This window comes from Eublepharis macularius, chromosome 3 (genome assembly GCF_028583425.1).
Source record: "Eublepharis macularius isolate TG4126 chromosome 3, MPM_Emac_v1.0, whole genome shotgun sequence".
NCBI lineage: Eukaryota > Metazoa > Chordata > Lepidosauria > Squamata > Eublepharidae > Eublepharis > Eublepharis macularius.
Window position 1 is genome coordinate 111,289,406 of NC_072792.1, and position 13,600 is coordinate 111,303,005.

Consider the following 13,600-nt stretch of genomic DNA (forward strand, 5'->3'; position numbering starts at 1 on the left):
ATGTGGTGTCTCCTGGGATGGACGTGGGGCATGTGACTTTTCCATCCCTCACGATCACCCCAGGAACCTGGAGGATGTTGGAGGAACTGCCCGTGAGACCCCCCCTGGGGCCAGCAGCAGGCCTCTCGCGGCCATGCAGGAGGAGGAAGAGGCAGAGACTATGGTGGAAGAGCCCACATCTCTGCCCCTTCAGCCTCGTCCATCCCCACCTGCCCGGCCGAGAGTGGGACACGGTGTGTCCGGCCAGAGCACCTCACAGGAGGTGCCTCAGGGTGGTCCCGAAAGCGCTTCTCCTGTGAAGCGTGGGCTGCCCTTTACCTCCGAATTCTGGAAGCACTTCCAGACAACGGAGGATCGCCGAGCAGCCCAGTGCCTGCATTGTGGGCAGCGCGTCAGCCGTGGCAGAGATGCGCAGCATCTCACCATGTCTGGGATGAGGAACCACATAAGGAGACACCACCAGGCAGTGCTTCTTCAGGAGGAGAGTTCAAGTGGCACCACACCGCCGCCAGCTAGCCAGAATGAGGCAGGCTCCTCTGGTGCTCTCCCCCCAAGGGTTCCTGTAAGGAAGGGATGCCTAGCCTCTCTCCCGGAGATGCTTGGTAAGCAGGGCCCTAGTGTGACCAGAGAGGGGATCCAGAGGGTGAGCCGGCACCTCACTCGCCACATCGTCAACATGGTAGCGATGGATGGGAGACCGTTTTCCATAGTAGAAGACTTCGGCTTCTCAGGGCTGCTCCACGATTTCTTTCCCTGGTACGTCGTCCCTGCTCGCACGACGTTGAGCAGATCGGTGGTGCCCTCGTTTTACAGGGCTGCCAGGGACGAATCCAGATTGTGATAATAAAATGGAGGAGAGTAGAACATTGGGGAGAAAGCAGGGTATATACGTAGAATAAACTAATTTTAAACAAATAGGAGGAGGAGGAGGAGAATAAGAACTTCAATAACATAAAAAACTTTAGAAAAAAATGTACATATCTATATGTGACAGACTGCACATTTTAAAAAGCCTGAAAGTGCAGTATACACAGCTGCCAGACTATTTAGGATTAATCTCACAGAGAATCAGAGAGCTTTGAGTGACAGGCTATTCCAAGGGATCTGATTGGGTAGCATGAGCTGGAAAGAGGAGGGTCAGTTTTCAATCCTAGCTGAGAGAGATGGAGTGTGAAGAGTTGGGAGATATAGTCCTAATGGAGACCAGTTTTAATGCCGGCAGGTGAATTGGGGAGAGTTGGCAAGGAAGTTTGGGAAGTAGGTGCAGACTCCCAAATGGGCCAAAGAAAGGGGATAGATCTTCTGAGAAGAGGAGATTTTCCCTACCCACTCAAATGGGGAGGTAGCTCTGGAGAGTGAAGAGATCCCTGGTTGAGTGTGGATGGAAACTGCCTGGGGAGACCTTCAGATTCAGTTAATGACTGAAGGAAAGCACGGGTGTGTTAAGGGGATTAGGGTACTAAAAAGTGTGTACAAGCATTCCAAACTCCAAAAGAAAATGAGAATACTAAAAGAAAGTATCTTAGAGTGATTGGGGGAAAACAAGGGAACCAAATCCTCAAAACATAAGCCTTTAAGTACCTGTGAAGAGCATAAGAACTATTGCTCCCCTAGTGGGAATGAAGAGGCAGACAACGTTGTTGGGTCTAAGGGCCACTTTATTGAATTAACCTCAACGTTAACATTAATCAAAAACTGCAGCAAGGGGAAAAGCGGTACAGGTCAAGCCACGTGGTCATTCCACAACCCCCGCCTTGACCTGCTTGGGCGAGCCCCGAAGCCCCGGGTGCAAGCCATCCCTCGAGATGGCAAGGATACCCGGCCAGCCTGGCAAATTGGTTCCCCTTTCCAAGCTCCTAATCCTCAGCTGTACAGCAGTGAGGCAGGACTTGCACATGGGGTTAACCAGGGCAGCCTGCCCACGCGCGCTGGCAGCCGTCACAAGCAGTACCAGCCGCTCCTAGCAGACCCCTCTTCCCCACCAATAGGGAAGCGCCAAGGGTGCTCACCGGCCCGCTGACTAAATCCCAAATCAATCCTGCCAATGCAAGGGCCAAGCCTCTGCTTAGGCCCCTGCGCCCCACTATTGGCCAAGGGCCAACCTAAGCCCTTGCCGCAGGTCGTTGAGGAAAATATCATTGCCAGCCTCAGACAGGTGAACCCCATCACTACGGTAGAGGCTGGCAACCTCGGCCTTTATCCTGGGGTGGGGTAAATAAACCCCCAATCCCTCCCCAAGGGCCTTCTGAACGGCCCTATTGGCCTTCATCCTGGCCCTTTCTATTGCGTGCCTGTCCAACGCCTCACGCCAAAACCTGCGAGGCAACATGGCCGACCACATAATGAGAACCCTAGGCCATCACAACAAAATTTCCTGCATGTTCCATTTGGCCTGCAGAGACAGAGCCCTACCGTGAATGAACCCCAGATCATTCCCCCCTAAGTGTATAACCAATATGTGAGGTATGGGCCCCTGCCGCTGCTCAAATAGCAGTGGCAACAAACCCGGCCAACGTAGGCCTCGACGGCCCTGCCATTCAATCGAAGCCCACTCGCTCAGCCCAAGCTGGGACCCAACAGAAGACCGCCTGGCATGATGAGCCGCCCAAAAAAACCATGCTGTGCCCACAGATCAAAATTCGTCGCTTCTCCCGGCGAGACACAGCACCTAGGAAACATCAATTAGTAAACTCTTAAAACTGCTTCAGAGGGCGAACATAGGACCGATAAGCAGAGGATCTCCACCTACCCACGCCCTGTATGGCCTGGGCGGAATACCCCATTGCTGCAGCCGTGGATGCAGCCCCAATCCTGAAGGAATGGGTTCCAAACTTAACCCCCACAAGCCCAATCTTGGACAGCGCACGCTCAGTCACGGTCCAAAATTGAAAGCGCGTCAGAGGGGAACCATCTTCATGACAGAACAAAACGCCAGGGGCATCCCTCCGAACTCGCATATATCTGCGCAAAGCACGAACCGGACACAGCTCGAGGTCTGTGCAGGTCCCCACTTTAAGGACAACACCTTTTTGCTGCTGATCTGTCTTGGATTTCCTAATAAAAAGAGAAACCCCACCATCGACAAATTCAACATCCCCCACTCTGAGAGCCCGATCAGACCTATCAGTCTTAGACCGAGCCACTAATTCACTAACGGGCAAAGCCCCAAAAAAGGCTGTAAGGGCAGCCGCATGAAATAGCTTAACTTCGAACCCCGAACTACACACTATACCCCACGTGGAAGCCAGCCCTTTCAAAACGGAAGGCGATATTGGCTCCCTATGGTCGATGCAAGGCCCAACCTCACGCGCCCAACCCTCCAGCATTTTCCGTACTCAGAAGTCCCCCGTGGCCTCAGAGAACCCCCGAGCCTTACTAACAAATGCTAACGCAGAAAGCTGCCCCCTAATGGACCTAACCGCTAGGCCACGGCCCTTCTGATACACGCAGACGCGTATAAGGTGCTCAACAGGGATGGGCCAATCCAGCTGCAGGCCCTCCCCCGACCTAAATTCCCAAAACTGCCCTACCGCTCTGTCGTAGCTGCGCCGCGTGCTGGGTGCCACTGCGAGCCTAATGGCCCTAAAAGCTTCGGCTTCCCAAGGAGCCATAGGTCCGGGGACATCCACGCAGGTATCAGGTCCGCCTCCGGAGCAAGCTTCCAAAACCGCCCCATCTGTTGGCGAGACAAAGCGTCCGCCACTCCGTTGCTTACCCCAGGCACATGTTTGGCTTTAAACAAAATATTCTTCCTAAGACAGAGCAAAGTAAAGGCGCGGACAAGCCTCATTACCCGCACTGATTTAGAGGATAAAGAGTTGACAACCTGTACCACAGCCATGTTGTCACACCAAAAGTGCACAACATGGTTGGCCAACCCCTCCCCCCAAAGGTGCACTGCCACTAGAATAGGAAAAAACTCTAGAAAGGTCAGGTCTTTAACCAAACCCCTGGCGTGCCAATCAGATGGCCACTGCTCAGCACACCAGTGCCTACGGAAATAAACACCAAAACCCGTGGATCTGGACGCATCAGAGGTGACCTGAAGGTCAGCCTCCAAAAGCAGGTTGTCCCTCCAAAAGGTAACCCCATTATAGCCCTCCAGGAAGTCGGACCATACGTCCAAATCCTCCTACATCCGTTTAGAAATCCTCAGGCAATGATGCGGCGCCCGCAGGGCCGACATTGCATCGCAAAGCCGCCGTAAAAACGCCCTACCTGGAGAAATTGCCTTACATGCAAAAGTTCAGGTGTCCCACGAGCTGCTGAAGCTCGACAAGGGACACCTTACGCTTTGCCCTAAATTCCTGGAGCCTAATCTTAAGGTCCAAAACCTTTTCAGGGGGGAGACGGAAACACTGCTGCAAAGTGTCTATCTCAATTCCCAAAAAAGTTAATACCGGAGAAGGGCCCTCCGTCTTCTCATCGGCCAAAGGAACACCCAGCTCCTCAGCCAATTGAATAAAAAGCTCAAGCAACCGGGCACACTGCCCGGTTCCAGCCTCCCCAGAGAACATAAAGTCATCCAAATAATGACAGGAATTGCGGCTATGCGCCCTGCGCTGTAGTTCCCACTCCAGGAAGGAGCTGAAACACTCAAATGTAGCGCACGAAATAGAATAGCCCATAGGCAGGGCACGGTCCATATAATATTTTCCCTCAAAGCAAAAGCCCAGCAACTCGAAATCATCAGGGTGCACTGGGAGAAGGCGAAAGGCAGACTTAATGTCGCATTTTGCCAACTCCGCCCCCACGCCACACTGACGCACCACCCTAACTGCCTGATCAAACGACGTGTAACGAACCGAGCACAAATGCTCTGGAATAGCATCGTTCACAGACTCGCCTCTGGGAAAGGAGAGGTGATGAATCAGGCGGAATTCCCCAGCTGCCTTCTTCGGCACCACTCCTAACGGGGAAACCCTCAAATTGGCAACTGGGGGGTTGTCAAAGGGGCCAAGCACCCGGGCTTCTGCGCATTCCTTAGCTATCTTATTCCTGACCACATCCTCCATCCCAACTACTGAACGCAAATTAGAACACATGTGGGGGAAATGGCCCCCCCGAACTGGGATCCTAAAACCCACTGAAAAACCCTGCAACAGAAACAAAGCATCATGCCTGCGCGGATAAGCCTGCAGAAGCCTCCTAAGGACCCTCAGAATTATTGGGCTGGGTCCCTTTACCAGGAGCCTGCTGCTTACCGGCTCCACCACCACCAAATCCCCGGCCTCCACCCCCTGGCCGTGCCTTGGGGCATGAATTATAGGGGTGGAAGCCTGCACATGACGGACATTCGTGTTTAAACCTGCAGGGCTTGCGGGAACATGCTCCTTTAAAGGCAAATTCCCAACATAGCAGCCGGGGTTGAACCGGCTGCCCCGCTGGAGTGCGGGTATTGGACGCAGAGGGCGCAGCTGAACGCTGCACAACGTGCCCGCTATCAGAGCGGTCACCCAGGTTCGGCTTAGACGGCGACATCACCGACAGCCAAAGCTGCTGGTGGATTCTGTCCCAAGGAATGCTGGGGTTAAGGGCCGCCCTCATCCTGAACTCCTCATCATACTGCATCCAAGCAGCACCTGAGAAGCCAGTATAACCCTTATATATAATGTCAAGGTATTGAAAGAGAGCTGAAGCCCTATGCGGCTGAGCCCTCACCAACACCCCAGCGTAAATCAAAAAACCCGGGAGCCAATTGTGCCAGTTCCTATCGACGCGCCTCTTCTTAAGTCTCTCTTTGTCCCTATCGTCTAAAACATCTTTGTATTTCTTTTCTAACTCCCGGAAAAGAAGGGAAAAGACGTCAACGTACTCCCCCTTAATTATCTTATCACGAGTTGCCTGGGTTAAGTGATCCCCTAGTGGCAACGCAGTGTCTCCAAAGGGGAGAGCATTGAAAGGGACACTGCCATATACCAACGGTGAATAAGGATACAAACCCCAAGGACTCCCTTGGAACCCTGGCCACATCCCGGCCTGAGGTTGCCCCCACAAAGCATCCAGGCCACCCCCAGCTGCCGGTGATACAGCACCCTGCTGAGCACTAGCAACTCCCAAACCTGGCCCTGTCCATGGGAAATGGCTACCTGACGCCCATGGCACAGGCAAGTGCGGATAACTACCCATAGGTGGCATTGGGCTCCCCCACACCTCGGTTTGCCCCCAAGGCCATGTAATTGTGTTGTGTGGTGTGACATCCTTACCAGTACCCTCCAAGGGCTCCACTGCCAAGGCGACCCGCGCAGCATCAACCACAGCTCCACGATCCAGATCAACCACTTCCTGCTCTGTCCCACCACTCTGATCCACCGTCATGCTGGCGCCGCTGGACTCACCCGCAGCCATACCTGTAGAGCCTTCCAGAACAGAGAGACGCCTGAGAATTTCCCTATTAACAGCATCCCTGGCAGCGCCTCTAATAGGCCTAGATCGATTCCTGTCCTCCACCATTCCAGCCGGAACGCCCTTACCCCGCTCCAGAGCCGCAAGCCTCCTTAAGATCTCCTGCTGGGAAACCGCCTCATTATCCTCATCAGAAGAGGATATGGCTGGGACGGGCCTCTTAGCTGGGGCCCTAGAAGCTGGTCTTTTGCCCTTCTGAGGGCCACTCCCTTTCTTAGGCGGCATACCTTAGCCCCCTGCAATACCACAGCACTTTCCAAATGCCACAAAATGGCCACCTAAAACAGCCAATGTGTCCACAAAATGGCCACCAGCCGAGTGAACCCAAGTGGGGGTTGGGCTGGACCAGGGCCGAAACTAGCCCTCTCTATCAACCCCCACTGGAAGGAAGGGAGAGGGGTGGGTGGGTCCGAGGCCGAAAGGCACAGTTCCCCCCACAACAAGCCAACCGTTTATCCTACACGGACTGGCGGGGGGGGAGGGTAACGCTCACAAGGCTCCCACCCAAGCACCCAGTGGCCACCCGCCCCCACTGCAGCCCACCAAGGCCCGCAGCCCCGGATTGAGTGAGCCACAGAGGGCTCAAAAATAACAGCCTGACTGGCCCAACCAATGCGCGATTCCGCCCAAGCAGCAGTAACCCGGATGCCCGGGAAAGTCCCTGCTCTCCCTCCTCCCAGGGGAGCAATAGCAGATCCCCTCCGCAGCAGCTGAGCTGCCCGGAGTTAGGATCTAAAAGTCTGTGCATGTTCTGATTTTATCTCAGAGATATATATGTTGAATTACCTGATTCCACTTGAACTTTTCCCTCTAAAATAAATAGGTTTTTTGAATTTTTAAAATTCCTCTGGTGCCATTTCTGCTGTTTAAAGATGAGGGAACATCATATCATGTAACTATGGAAATATAGGAATGGATTTCTCCACTCATAGAAAAAGTCATCTGCTCAAGGCAAGACATGTTTATTAGTAAGGACATGTTTGGATCCAATTCAATGGCTTGAATCCATAAATGAAAGGTATAAATTATGGTAGCTTTGTACATACACTAAAAATGTGATGAGACCAGTAGCATTTTTGATTTAAGAGAGTGGAATATTGAAAAAATTATTAAGGCTTAAGATTGTATAGAATGTTCCCAAAATCATTTTACAAGAATTTAAGGAATATTATTAAATATTAGTAATAATTAAAGCCCTTTAGCATTGTCAGTATGCTTGTTCTATTATTTTGGAATGTTAATACATTTGTCTGGCAGTAAACATTTTCTCAAAACAATTACACAATATATTTGGGTAAGAAACTAATGAAAATATATGAATAGGTTGTTTCAGCTGATTTTGTTGTATTGCCAACAATGAACCGTGTGGTCCACTGTTATGTATATCATAATCATCCAGCATGACTCAACTTATAAATTATATTATTCCCTGCTATTTTAATTATTTCTTTTCTCATAAAAAGAAGCTAGCTGAACACTTTGCTAATTAATCTTGTCAATTTTGACCCAGCAACCTACTGCAAGGGGTTTGTATCAAGTCACTGCTGCTTAAAGTAGCAAAATGTGCATTTAACTAAATGTAATGTATAAAATAATGTAAATACAACCTATTCTGATGTCAGATGTGAACTTTTTAAAAACATTGTGTCTAAATGGCTTACTATCCAATCCGCAAGCAAGCTAAGCTGAAATATTTTGATTTAATTTGGTGAGAAGTCCATCTATAGTTATTTAGGGCAATTTATGTACTTATAAAGCCAGCTGAATCTTCCAGAAATTCTGGCACAGTGCCACAGCTTAAACACAATTGCTGCAATGACAAAATTGTTAGCATAGTCCATTTTATTTACAACATTCTTATCCCATTTTAGGCATAATCAAGGTCACCAGTGTGGCTTAGAAATGCTCCTAATTCAATCAAAATTCAGGATGAGTGGAAGACAGGACAAGGCAAAATTATAGAACAATAAAGAAATGAAAAGGAATAAATCTTTTAATTGCTATTGATTAGATTGATTCATAGACAGGCAAAGGCATCATACAAATGCCTGTGTTAATAAGAGTTTTCCTTGCCTCTGATCATAACATGTTCAAGATGGTAGTTACACACAGTGGGTTTTTATATGTACCATCAAACTTCTTTTACAATTTCAATAAAATTATATTATTTAAAAAAAACACTTCTTTTACAGTTAGTTCAGTTTACGTCTTTCTTTCTGCATATGTGCCATTACGTTGTTGTGAGGGTGTGCTCTATTAGACACAATCCCTTGGTGCATGCACTGTACTGCCCCCACAGCCCCTTGGTGAATTGTGCCTTGCATACATATCCGACCTTTGATTGGTTAACAGCTTTCTCAAGGTTTTGCTGTGTTTGTATTTCTTATAGCAAGATAGAATTCATTATTACTGTGCACAAATTTCATTCACTGAAAGAGAGAGAGAGAGAGTGTCGAGGGGCAGATAATGGCCATGATTTTTTGGTAATATGAAAAAGTGGTGCTGGTATAAGGTTACACCAATTTTCACCAATTTCCCCTTCAGAACATGGGAAAGTCCCCCCCCCCCCGCCCCGCTGCTCAAAAAGTGCAAGTGAGTACCACCACAAAAAAGTCCTGAATTAATTCTGAGGCAAATTATGCTTCAGAATTATGCTCATCTAACCATCACTAAAGCATAATTAATGTTAATAAATGCTTTTGTAGTTGCATTTTGATTTGTGAGTCATTAATGTGAACTTTTAAATAGAATATTTACTGTGCCAAGCCATTGCTAGTAGTTGTCCATTGTGTTGATTTCTGCAGTTTCTGTGGAGTGCATGCTAGGTATCCTTCTGGAGGCAGGACAGAGAGCATATTGATGAGAAGCACCCTGAACCTTTACCTCACTCCAGATTGACAGCAAGTCAATGTTTTCCTTTTCTCTCCAGAAGACCCCATGTACTTCTGTGGTCTTACCTTTCTGTTTAGATTGCATCTTGAAAAATAACCTAGCATGGAGTGCACACAGGGCTTGAAAATGGTGCCCAGGCCCAGTGTTCAGGTGTGCTCTTAGAAGAAATGTTCCAGGTAGCAACAGTGATAGGATTCACTGCTTTTTTCTGATGTTCTGATTGGCCATTGCTGGCTCATTTAGCATATGTGCAGTATATCACTGTTTCACAACATCACTGGCATGAGAATTTTAAAAAAATCTGCACCACACATCATGCACCAAAATAAAATGGTGAGGTGGATGAATCAATGAAAAACAGGGCAGGCATCACAGACAGATGAAGAAACAAAAACAAGCTGGTTCAGGGAAAAGATAGGGAGAAAAAAGATTTTAGAAATATCAGAGGAGAGCCAGGACAGGAAGGGATATGCAACTAAGCTGTTTCCTCTGTGAGAAGATTATGTCTTGAAGATGCCAAGTTGAGTGGAGCTGATTTACAATTTAACATTTTCATAGTTACTTTGAAAAAAGGACACGTGTGACAGAAGGACAATAGAAATGGTTTGTCTGCTTCCTGCGCTGGTGTTCCTCGTAGCTATTATATGGGTATTAATAACTATGATCAAAACTGAAACAGCACCCAAAACAAACATGCCTCCATGTTCTTCATACTTTTAAATGTCGGTCCATGTCATAGAATAAATATTTGCTCTGTAGTGATATTCCAATATGCCCCTGGGACTCACTTTCATGTTACTTATGGAGGTAAGCTATTTCAATTTTGTTTTTGCCAGAACAGGACATGATTAAAATGAATGTTTGCATTGAGGCCGCAACAGCTGGCTGTTCTTCATTTCCTTAGAAGTGCACAGCAAGTAACAGCTGACTGAAAATTTTTACACAGAAATATAATGAATGGCAAAGGTGACAGGATTCAGACAGAGCATGGAAATTTATTCTTGAATTTGTCCTTCAGTTGCCTGTTAGATGGTTATAAACAGTTTTAGGGAAGTCTAATAAAGTTGTCAGAAAGCTTTTGGATGACTGATTAAAACTTTAAGTTGATCATGTATTTTCCAGGTCTCTAGACCCTCACCATTCATGTTATATTTTAATGTCTTGCTATGATTGTAATTCAGATGCAAAAAGACTGAACTCTGCAATCATATGGTTCCTGAATTGGCAGCCTGTGGGTCCTCACATGAGGATTGCAGAGACAACAATGGTTTAAGACTAATTTTAAAAACTGTTTCAAAACAAATTTGTTTAAAACATGAATATTCCTTAAAATCTTTTGAAATAAAAATATTTTCACACTCATGACTTTTAAACAGTTTTAATCTTGACTTTATACAAGATTTCAATCTTAGGTACTACAATGACCTGTCACTACGTGCCAGCTTGCTACTACGGCAACTCTTGTTGCCTGCCACAGCTCTGAGGAGTGGTGGGAGATTTTTTTTTTAAAAAAAATGCCAGGATTGCATGCAGTATAATGTCACTGCTGGGAAAACCTAGAAGTGACATCACATAGTTCTAGGAATCACAGGAAAATCTATGGTTTTAGCATAGAGACAGAAATTCACTTCTTGGTTTCCCCAGAATAGTGTTATTGTACACATAGTGCCATGTACTCCTCCCCATGGTCCTGACCCCCAAGCTCTTATAATTGTAATTCTGGAATATCTCCAGCCCCCATCTGGAATTTGACAACCCTACTTACAGAGGATCCCTTACTGTCTTCTTCCCAAACCCCGCGTCACATTGCCAATGGGTATTTATTTACAGTGTATTCATTTACTTTCAATAGCCTGTTGTGTCTCGATCCTAGATCACCCACATCCTCCCCCCCCCCAAACAAACCTCCAGCTACTGACACACTGGAGGTGAAGGGTTAGTCTGGCACTAACATCTCACTACATAGGAGTTTAGCATGCTGTTACATTTAAATTTTGTTTCCTTTTGTTGTAACAATCCATCTCTTCAAAGCCTATGACAGTAACTATTCTGCGCTTATAGGTATTATGTGGTACAATGGAAATCATAAGGCTGTCATTAAAAGCAGTGAGGAAGAGGGAGATTGAGCTCTCTGATGCATTTTTTGGAAGTCTGGTAAGACCAAAAGGCATATGCTGGGTTTCAGCATAGTGGCTTCTATTAATTAAAGGGTATTGCCTCCCATAGTAATTAATAACTTGCATTTTTTATTGATAGGATATATAAACATATGTTTGCTGGCATATGAGAATCAAGCAAGTACAATGGCAAGAAATGCACTAAACAGGAGTGTATGTTAGAGAATTTGGTATGAGTATTTGTAAATTACTACCGTAGTAAGTACCTTTCCTGTATGGATTATCTAGTCAACATGAACGGTAATAAAAACATGCACTTGCTGTCTGTAGGCTTTTAACATAATGACTATTTCAAAACACCATTATGGTGTAATGGGATCCTTATATATTCATTAGGACTCTTTGGTTTGGTGTCATGCCCAGGGAGGAGTACTTCCAGATTGCTGCAGGGACTTTGGAACAAGCAATAACCAAGACATCTAAATGGAACCATTCCTGATTTACTCTACAATAGCTGCAAGGACTGGGTGTTGGCCCTTGCAATTTGGTCATGTTTAATAATGCAGATAATTACTTACTTCAATATCAAGGCTTTAATCCAAGAAGCTTTCTGCACTTGGGGACACAACAGTTGGCAATAACGCCAACGATCAAGCTCCAGCTCTGGGCAGACAATGACATTTTGCAGGCAATTTGCAAATCTTTAGTGTGGAGTTGGCTTTCTGATTGATTACGATGGTGGATCGACCAAATATGTAATTAACAATATGCTCAGAACTGGAATGCAACATTTTTGCTTATTAAGAAAACAAGAGCAACCATGATTTTCTATTAAGAAAAATACATGCAATTTGGCTTTACATACAGTTCAATGGACTTTAAGTATTAGTTCCCCAATTTCATCTGAATGGGCAATTTGCATTGATAGCTGTGTTTCTCTAGATGGTAACCAGTTGTCTTTGGGAATAATTGCTATTTAGGTTTATAAAGCATTCATTAAATGTCTCCTTAAATTACATAAAGATCATAATAGGCATTTAATGGATGCTTTTTAAAGTGAACTACAAATTACTTTGGATTATAAGTAACAGTAGGTTTATAAAGCTATCATTATGCGTCTATTAAGATCATTTAACTTAAGTGTTCTATAATTAGAAAAGAGCCAGGATTTTAATTGCACATTTGCAGACTGTTAGCTGGGGGTTTTAAATTGAGCCCTCATTTTGCACACTATAGGAAGGGCTTTTTGTACAGTCATAACCTGCCAAACTGTATGAGATTAAGTGAATTAATATTCTTTGATATATTATAGGACATCTTTTGAGCACATTTTAATTTGATTACATTGACAATAGAATATATAGAGGTAGATACGTTTTTTGCCAGCTAATAATGTTGTGTCTGAGTGGATGATACTTGGCCCATGGAAATTAGGTTTAGATAACACCTGAATGTCATTATCTAATGACTATTTGGCTTAAAGCCAGTTCCTATACAGATGTCCATGTAATGATAAGACTGTGCTAATTGGTTATTTTATTGACTGTCTCTGCAGACATGCTAAAAACATTGTCATCAAGGAGACACTAAACTATTTCACTGGTCTCTAGAGATGCTCAGCACTCATTCATCAAGGATGCAACATGTTTGCTAAGCCACATGGAGACATACACATCTGTGCTGTGCTCCCCTTCCTGGAGATTATACTGTTCAGCCATAACCATTCTTCAATAGTACTAAAATTTACTGTAAGAAAAGTGGCCTTGGGTATCTATAGAAATAGGTTCTGAATCGACTGGAGACTGTTAAAGACCATTTCTCTTAAATACAAGTCTGCCTGTAAAACACTTTGCTCCTTCTTCATTGTTCACCTTACAATGGATCTTTTAGACCATTGTTCTTGTCAAAATGTTTAAAAGAATAGCATAGCCTTCAATTCTGTAAATGGTGAAAACAGACGAGCTGCTGGTAGATCAGCAATTGAATGCTCGTAGATTTTTAACATGCTAATAGATCTTGATTTTGATCAGAACAACTGAGAAGGGAAAGGGATTAACTGTTTTGCCACTGAGTGGTATGCCAGTCAAAAGGGTGAGTCAAAATAACATCAAAATGCATAAAGCACTCAATATTAAAATACTCCACCATAAAAACCAAAATATTTTAAGGCCCACACAAACATTCAG